At 43.3% G+C, this 9,887-nt stretch overlaps 1 long non-coding RNA gene across 1 annotated transcript; it reads right to left on the bottom strand.

Annotated features, from left to right (window-relative positions):
- Window positions 1-3,868: 3,868 nt before the first annotated feature.
- LOC306935232 lies at window positions 3,869-8,121 on the bottom strand. Its single transcript, XR_013791369.1, has 2 exons — window positions 7,835-8,121; window positions 3,869-4,654 (listed from the first exon to the last, which is right to left on the bottom strand). It is a non-coding gene; the product is annotated as an uncharacterized lncRNA (long non-coding RNA).
- Between the last annotated feature and the right edge of the window lie 1,766 nt (window positions 8,122-9,887).

Here is a 9,887-nt window from a genome sequence, read left to right as displayed (position 1 = left end):
ACACATTGAGCAGGGCACTGCAGGGAGTTGAACCATGTAAATACAACACATTGAGCAGGGCACTGCAGGGAGTTGAACCATGTAAATACAACACATTGAGCAGGGCACTGCAGGGAGTTGAACCATGTAAATACAACACATTGAGCAGGGCACTGCAGGGAGTTGAACCCCGTTCCGGTAAACCAGAAGTACGACACCAGTGCCTTAGTTTTTGTGTTGTCATGTACAGGTCCATTCGTTGAAATGTAAAATGTACATTTCAACAGTAAAGTAATATATAAAGAAGAAAAACATAGGACAAAACTAAAAAAATTGAATTACCGGTATTTGCTATGATTTTTTTTAACTTTCTCTTGCCGACCTCACATTTCATTCGATGATTAACAAAAAAAACAGTGTTGGACCTGTAAGGGTCTGTAATTTGGTTACACGTGCGTGTGCGTGCGTGTGCGCGTGTATGTGTGTGTGCGTGTGTGCACGCTTCGATAACCAGTGTTGGACCTTCCCATTTTGTTTCATCTGTACACTCTGAGTTACAGACCTGTAAGGTTCCATTTGGTTACATGTTTTACACTGTTACATTTGGTTAGCATGTGCGTGCACGCCGTCTGTGCGTGTGCATGCGTGTGTGCACGCTTTAAGTACAGCAGAAAAAGTACAAGTCAAACGCAATTTTAGTTTTCACTGAGAGTGTCCTGAGACATTGAGTTACGCCCTGTGCGATCGTGGTATTGGTACGATAACAAATGTTGTTATAAGAGCGAGGTAAGAATTGTGTTCCTGAAGAGAATATCAATGTTGCATTGAAAAGATAGGACAGGACGGTACTCTGGTATAAAGATAGGAGGACAGGACGGTACTATGGTCGCTTTAAGCGCTGTAGTTCACATTCAGAATGTGTCTGTGGTCTGGTAGTCACATTGTGTGAAAGGCACCTCCCCCCCGCACCACCCAACAAGCAGACTTCCAGAAGATTGAGTCTGTCCTTGAAAGTGCCCTCCAAGAAATGTCAAGCTACTACAATACAACCACCTGAAACCCAACCCATCAAAAACCCAACTATGCAGCTTCCACCTGAGGAACCGAGACGCGAAAAAAGAACTGAGCGTCACTTGGGATGGTCACAAACTCTCCAACCATATCCACCCCATGTAACTTGGAGTTACACTGGACAGGACACTCTCCTTCAAAAAACACCTGGAGAACACAAAAGCCAAGGTCAACACCCACAATAACATCCTGTGAAAACTAGTGAACTCCAAGTGGGGCGCAGACCCACAAACAATCCGTGCAACTGCCATGGATGGCCCTGTCTTTCTCTACAGCAGAGTATGCCTGCTCAAGCTGGAGCCGATCACGTGCCTTTATGCGGTCCCCCCTGCACATCAGACGACGTATCGCTCAAGATGAATGGAGAACACAGGAGATAGACAGTGAAGTTGGGGATGAACGGAGGAAAGTCTGGAAGGAAATGATAGAGAACACCAACATGACAATAAACAGCAGGAAGGCATGGGCCACAATACGCCTTCTTGGCAAAGATCACACCACCCATAATCACAATGGTCACAGCAAACTCTGTTGCATCACAACTGGTGGCTAAAAGTCGTAACAAACACCGCTGCCGACCCACAGGAGAACACCATCACACAGTGGTATCAGACCAACCACAATCAGCCAGCCCTCAAACCAAACCCTTCGACCTAGAAGAACTCGAAACTGCAATGGGAAAGTTGAAATCTGGAAAAGTAGCAGGGATTGATGACATAATGGCAGAATGATACAGCACCTGGGACCTAACGCAAAGACCTGGCTCCTGGGGATGCTGAACACATGCACAGAAAACCATCCCTTCTGTCTGGAGAAAGGCCAAAGTGGTTGCAATCCCCAAACATGGCAAAGACCCATCATCCCCAAAAAGCTACCGACCCATTTCCCACCTCTGCATCACCTACAAGCTCTATGAGAGGCTGCTACTCCAACGCCTCATGCCACTCATAGACACCAAGCTGACTAAAGACCAAGCTGGTTTCCGTCCCGGCCGCTCCTGTGCTGGACAGAGCTCAACCTCACCCAACACATTGAGGATGGGTCTGAGGGAAAACAAATAACTGGAGCAGCATTCATAGATCTCTTTGCTGCCTACAACACTGTCCAACACCGCACAATGGTCAGGAAACTACTGAACATGACTGGTGACCTGGACCTGTGTCAAGTCATCAAAAGCCTCCTCAACAACAGGCGCTTCTATGTCCAGTTAAATGACCAGAGGAGTAAATGGAAATCCCAAAAGAACGGCCTCCCACAAGGTAGCGTGCTCACCCCCTCCTTTTCAATATCTACACAAACGACCAGCCACTACCCACAGAATGCCAGCGTTTAATCTACGCCGACGACCTCTGCATTACCACCCAACAAGCAGACTTCCAGAAGATTGAGTCACCCATCAAAAACCCAACTATGCAGCTTCCACCTGAGGAACCGAGACGCGAAAAAAGAACTGAGCGTCACTTGGGATGGTCAAAAACCTAACCATACCCACCCCATGTAACTTGGAGTTACACTGGACAGAACACTCTCCTTCAAGAAACAACTGGAGAACACAAAAGCCACGGTCAACACCCACACCCGTAAAATAAGTGTTTACACACCTCATTCAAGTTGCAGGCAGGCAGGCAGGCGGGCAGGCGGGCAGGCGGGCGGGCAGGCAGGCAGAGACAGGCAAGCATGGAGGCAAGCAAGCAAGCAGGCCGAGGCAGGCATGCAGGTAGGCTGGCCGAGGCAGCCAAGGGTTAGGGTTAGTCAGCTCAGCCTCTCTCGAGGCCTGGCTCTGTCTGCCTGGCCCGGTCTGCCCCGCCCTGCCTTGCAGCAACAGAATCAGCCGGCCTGGCAAGCCAGCCAGCTCAGAATGCGAGCTCAGCAAGCCAGCGCAGCGAAATGTTTTACAAGCCAAGGCTGGGGAAGGCTCAGGGTGCCTTCTCCCAACTCCGATCCATCTGGAGATCAAAACAATATAGCCTTAAAACGAAGATGCTCCTATACAACAGCAATGTCAAGTCTGTTCTGCTGTATGGTTCCGAGAGCTGGAGAGTGGTCAAAACAGACAATAGGAGAATAGAAGTGTTCCACAACAGATGCCTCAGACGTATATGTCAGATCTTTTGGCCGAATAAAATATCAAACAATGAACTGTACAAACAAACAGGGAGCCGGAGCATTACAAAGGACATTACACACAGACGCCTAAGATGGCTAGGACATGTACTGAGGATGGAGCAGGACTGTATCACAAAGGTGGCCGTACGATGGACACCACCAGGAAAAAGAAAACCTGGGAGGCCCAAGACCACCTGGCGCAGAACTGTGACGCAGGAGCTGGAACAGATGAACCTGTCCTGGGGAGAGGCGCAACATGCTGCCAGGGATCGGATGCAATGGAGAGCGCTCATTGAAGCCTTATGTCCCATAAGAGTAGTAAGTAAGTAAGTAAACATTACTTATACCTGTTATTCAGACTCCTTGTATAGAGCATGTTGACATGGATAGCTTGGTTAGTAGCATCTCTGTTTGATTGATTGTTGAGTTTGATTAAATGAATAGCCTATTTTATTAGACAAAAATGTAGAACAGTAGTACAAGTATCGTCAAAACAAAATAATTCACATGCAAGTAAAGGCATGGTGTTGCAAAGCAAAAAAAGCACAGGTAGTAATAAGTACTATCCAAGCTTCTGCTGGATATAGGGTTCAAAGCCCTACAGCGCTGTGACCTGCTGACTGCCTCAACCATGTCCTGTTTGTGTGTGTTCAGATTACCACACCTGAAACCCACTTTATTGTCTACCATACAACAGTAATACAACATCATCATTTGTGAGATATAGCAATGGAATTTTAATTGTCATATCAATATTTATAACACCCAGACAGCTCTGTAATTAAACAGTTTTCACTAAAAAAAATAATAATAGCAAATTGTAACAAACAGCTCAGCTCTTCCTTTTTCTGTCTAACCCCCTCCTGTTTTCTACTGTATTGGAATAGCCAGCATTTAAAACAATCTGTTTCCCGAGTCCCTTCTATTTGGGAGACACTTTGATCTAATGCAGTGTTTTCCCAAACTGTGGGTCTCACTCAACAGTAAAACAGTAAACAAACCAACACACAGTTTAAGTGTACACTTGAGTTATGACTGTACTTTTCAAGGTGTATAGCTTTGCTTAAAGCACCTCCACCTCAGCACCTCCCCCATAAGGAGTACGGACCGCCCTCAACCGCCTGAGGACAGGTGTGGGACGTTTGGGTGTTTTTTTAATGTATTTGGTTGCTAGTACTTAGAAGTATTAGTATATATTACAGTATTCTAATCCTTTCATGTAGGTGTTCCCGGACAGATCGTCCAGTCCCACACATTCCTCCATCAACATCAGAATAGAGAAGAGGGTCCACCCATCTCCTCAGCTGGCCCTCCTGGGGGGACAGAAGAGAAGAGGGTCCACCCATCTCCTCAGCTGGTCCTCCTGGGGGGAAAGAAGAGGGTCCACCCATCTCCTCAGCTGGTCCTCCTGGGGTGACAGAAGAGGGTCCACCCATCTCCTCAGCTGGTCCTCCTGGGGTGACAGAAGAGGGTCCACCCATCTCCTCAGCTGGTCCTCCTGGGGTGACAGAAGAGAAGAGGGTCCACCCATCTCTTTAGCTGCCAGTTTCCTGATGAAAAGCTGATCCTGGTTAAGCATCAGCCTTTTTACACCATCATGTTAGGCACCGTGGGATGTGTAGGGCAGTAACTAATTTAAGTAGCCTACATGTTATTGAGTACTGGAATACTTTTTTATTTTGTCTAATGTCCTTAGCCCTGAACATTGACCACGTATAGACCCTCTATTAGTTAACTTCATAGTACCTCAAATTGAGGAGGATGAAGCAGAAGAAGAAGAAGTCAAACAATGCTTACGGGGAATACAAATCTCTTTCTCTCTGGTTTGGCTGATGTTGTGCTGTTGAACTCTACAGGTGAAGGTGTTGCGGTCAGTCTTCTTCACAGTGACGTTGCGTCTGACCGTGTAGAGACCATCGGCACCTCTGGCCGTCTCCGACTCCCAAAAGGATTTATTTTATTTATGGCATTTAAAAGTGTATGTCACAGATATGGTATAATGGTCCTTAATTAACGCCATCCTTTAAGGGTAATGTCCTAATAGGTTTTATTTTGTTATTGTTTAAGGGGTGTTTTGAAAGCCTATGTTATGATTTGAGGGGATTGTTTTGATTGACGGGTCCGAGACTGTCTGACGCACGTAAAGTAGGCGTTGGTGGCCGGCCCGCGAGAGGAACGAACGAGAGAGGCAAACCGTCCAGGAAGTCCACAGGAGACCTAGACCAGTTTGATCATTATTTATTTAATAATTAACTCTACTCGGAACGCTATAGGTGGAAAATAGCTAAGGCCACACTGCAGCGCGCTGTACTTCACAAGAGAAAAGACTTGGTGAGACCGTTTATATTTTATACCCCGCGAGGATCCATTGTTGTTTTTTCCCTTGGGAGTCATTACTTTTGGATTACGTCGTTGCTGGGGATCCCTTTACTTTTTGGATAACTTTTGGAGTGACGTTTTTGGATTGACATTGATTGATTGACACTTTTCGTTTGTTCTGGGACGCGGTTTGGAGCCGTTTGGATTCACGGAGCGATAAGGAACAATAGGAGCGTGCGGGCGCGTGCGCGAGACGCGGACTTTAATTACTCTTTTCTTACAGACCTATCTAATAAACTATTTAGCGGACGTACGTGCGTGCGTGCGTGCGTGCGGGCGCGAATCGAGGACATTCGGTTCAAAGGGTTTCAACTTGTTTTCATTCATCTGAGTTGGTTGTTGTTTATACCTGGCTGTATTATTATTTCTCCTTTGAGTAGATAAATACTATCATAACTTCATCACTACTTCGCTGTGTTCTTACTGAGTGTGTTTGCTGTCTAATGTCTATTGCCATTCCTGTCATTCAGCATAAATCAATTGTGTCGAAGGAGATCAGTCACTATCCCGTGCTTTAAAAAAGAGTAACAGTTAATTTAATTATTTAATCGTTACAACTTAAACCCTCTAAACTTAGTAAAACGGAACTCAGGACTCAGGCCGCTTTTCCCCCTCTACACCAAATCGCTTTGCCAAAAATAGCCGAGCACAAAACACATCGCAACGCATTGCGTTCCGAGCTTGTAGATCAGCTATTTTCGGCTAATGTTGGGGTTCAAGTGGTTGCCTTAAGGACGTTTCAACTGTAAATTTCAAAAGAGGCCAGTTAAAATAATCATATTGGGAAGAATATATGACCAAATCAATAAGATCACAACAGTAATTTAGCATATCGTGTGAATAGGCCTAAAGCCAGGTGACAAATTCAACAAACAGAATACATTTTCTCTGCTTTAAATGAGATGCAAAATTCTTACTGATTAGATCATTAGAAGAAAATGTATAAAGATTTCTCTGACATCAACTTATTAAAATGTTGTCCAGATCTGCACAGCAACAGGAAACCAATTTTAATTACAATGATTATGTCTCAGGATAATTGTTGTACTGTACGAATAAGAGCACAACTACCAACATGAAGTGAATACGAGACGGCTCGCCCCTTTTCCAACTCGCCCAAAGCGGCGAAGATCGGTCGCCCCAACGGGAAGAGCGGTCTCCCCAACGGACCGAGAATTTAAAACCTTAGAAGTTAGATATTACCACCTTTTAGACTTATAGCATAATGTACAGATAATAGCCTACTACTATACTATACTATATTATATATTATACATGTGTACTATAAAGTGCTATGACTATTCGAAATTCTGTGGCGAGCCGTCTTCACTTTTCGAAATTCTGTGGCGAGCCGTCTTCACTTTTCGCGGGGGCGAGTTGGAAAAGGGGCGAGATGACCTGGTACCCATGAAGTGAGATGCACTACGAGAGAGAGAGAGAGAGATTACTCGATTAAGCGATTACAGATTTAATTGTGCTTTTGCCATTGAACATGAATCATAACAATGGCCCGGTTTCTCAAAGGACACATGGTGTAGCACATGCTCAGATGCCCTCTAGGCCGCACACAGAAGCCTGTGAACATAGACATTCCGTGCATAGATGTGCCACGCAATGGTAGGCCTCAGGTCTACCATTCTGAAATGTAATAATATTTGGACTGCTGGACAGTAGGCTCTCTTTACTCTTAATATTTGTGTGTGTGTGTGTGTGTGTGTATATATATATAATACTTCTGTGTTTACCTACACCTGATTGGCCATACAGCCTACATGTAGAAAACTACAGAAAGCTACAGAAAAACAAAACAATAATATCAATATCAATTTTGCCTTAACTGGCAGCAAATCATGCATAGCTGAGCAACAGTACGCTCTGGAGGACACAGTGAAATAAGACTATACTGCATAAGACCCAGCGGTTCAGCTATCATAAAATATATATAACGAAATTACAGCCAGCCACATAAATATAACAGTGCCTATAACAAGACCCAGAAACCTCTCTCAAATCAAGTCTCACCTCCTTCAATTCTATGCAGATATATACAGAATCTGTATGAAACTGTATAACTTAAGTTGTCCCGCAGGGATCTGTATTACATCCCTATATTAAGCGGGACAACTTTGTTTCAACTTCTGTAATGGTGGGAAGTACTGTGTGCCGTGAACTGTTGATTCAAACTGGTGACAATTTAAATCGTTAATGAAAAAATATCGTGATTAAAAATAGCCAAAGATAGAAGAAAAAATTATTTGTAAGAGAATTGATTAAAAAAAAAAGTCATTTGTAGTACTACCTGTGAAGTTGGCCGATTGGTCAAGGCTCCAAAAATGTGACAAGTCCAGAGATGCAAAGTTTGGGGCGTTTTATTTTCTCCCAAACGAATCCTCCAACAACAGTGCAGTATAAATAGTGAAGGCCTTAAATAACAAAACAAAATAAGACTTTACCAAAAATAACAAATACTTGACAGCAAACTAAACTATAATAAAAACAACCTAGGAACTTGATATACTGTTAAACAGGCGACACCCTTACGAGACAAGGACCCTGGCAGCTCTCCCCTAGGTGCTTACAGCTGGTTGCTCCAAGCCCAACTAACTGACTGCCCCTGCAGTCTCCCTCTTATAGGGAGTGGATCCTACCACATGGCATGCAATCAATCAACAGTCATTAACCAAGCTATACATTCTCATAGCCTATGACTAACCTCACCTTTAAAGGATGTTGTACAACATAAATATAAGTTGCATTTCTCACCCAACATTATAGCTTATTCAACAGACTACTAAAATATTGCTCTTAAATACAGACAGACAACACACCCCTCCTCCTCTACAATACTTGGCACCCTCCAATTTAGAGAGGCGTGCCTGCACTGATGAGGTGAGGTTACCAATCAATCAATAAACAGAACACTTCAAACATTAAAATGCATTGGGAAATACCAGGATGTACCATGCAGTCTCCATGACGAACACTTCCACACAGTCATTTCCAAAGCCGGCCGGCAATGTTAGTCAAATGGAAGCTGCTGTGTACTTCGAAGCATACATTGTCCTCAATCAGTGTATATGCATACATTCTCCGCGAATGAAACAAGTGTTGTGATTGGTCGGGAAAATATCGTATCCGGGGGAAATACATCTGATGGATGTTCCGGAGGATACGTCCGCCGATAGCTTCTTTGCCTTACGTTGTGACCAGGCTCTTCTTTTCGCAGAAAAGTAAGCCTGGGACCGAGGCTAGTGTATATGTGTATAGGGCACGGGCTGCCCCGTGAGACTACCCTCATTTGCTACTATATTGAAAGAAAAGTAGGCCTGCCCTACATTTGAAATTATACTACAGTACATTAGGCTACTTGAGATTGAGTAAAATATACTTTACATGCAGTCACCACTGTCTGCACATTTGCAACATTTTCTTCCATGCAGGTGTTCTCTCTCACTATCACCAGAGGGCGCTCTTAGATCAGTTAATGTCAGGGAAGGCTTGAGGTCATGTTTTTTATTTTTTTTATTTTTTTAACCGTGGTGTGATCACAATTTTTATGCAAATGTTTATTGTAGCTTTGAGATTTGCTCAAATATAACGTTTATTGTAATTATTATTAATTATGAATTGTCTACTTTAAATAAAAGCTAAATTAAAATAATAATAAAAAAAAACCTTTGACAGAAACTCAGTTCAGAATCATGTTAGGGCTGTTTCAGTGCGAACATGAGCCCAGATGTCTACTCAGGACAACCATAACACTTTAATCATTAACATCACCTGCATGTTCTGTGTGCGTGGAACAACTTGCAAAGGCGCCCTAAAATCAGAGTTTTGTCAAAAATATCTGATCTACAAGCTCACAACACGTGGGTAGCTTGTAGATCGGCTACTATCAAGGTCCATGTCAGTATCATGGTCAGTGTCAGAATGTCAGTATAAAGTAGTATCATGTCAGTATCATTACAATTTAGGCATTTTACTGTAGCATGCAGACGCTCTTATCCAGCACGATTTACAGTAAGTCATAATATTATCAAATCACTATCATGATAATGATAATGTTTTTTCTTTCTTCTTTCTTCTGCTATTTTCAGTATAATGTCTATGTCAGTATCATATCAGTATCATGTCAGTATCATGTCAGTATCATGTCAGTATGTCAGTATCATGTCAGTATCATGTCAGTATCATCATCATTATCGTGGTGTTTTTTCTTTCTTCTGAACTTCTGCTATTTTCAGTATAATGTCAGTATGTCAGTATCATATCAGTGTCATGTCAGTATCATGTCAGTAGTATCATGTCAGTATCATGTCAGTATCATGTCAGTATCATGTCAGTAGTATCAT

The sequence above is a fragment of the Electrona antarctica genome (assembly GCF_951216825.1).
Source record: "Electrona antarctica genome assembly, chromosome: 13".
Lineage (NCBI taxonomy): Eukaryota > Metazoa > Chordata > Actinopteri > Myctophiformes > Myctophidae > Electrona > Electrona antarctica.
The sequence above is the reverse complement of the archived record's forward strand: the minus strand, read 5'-3'. Positions and strand labels throughout refer to the sequence as shown.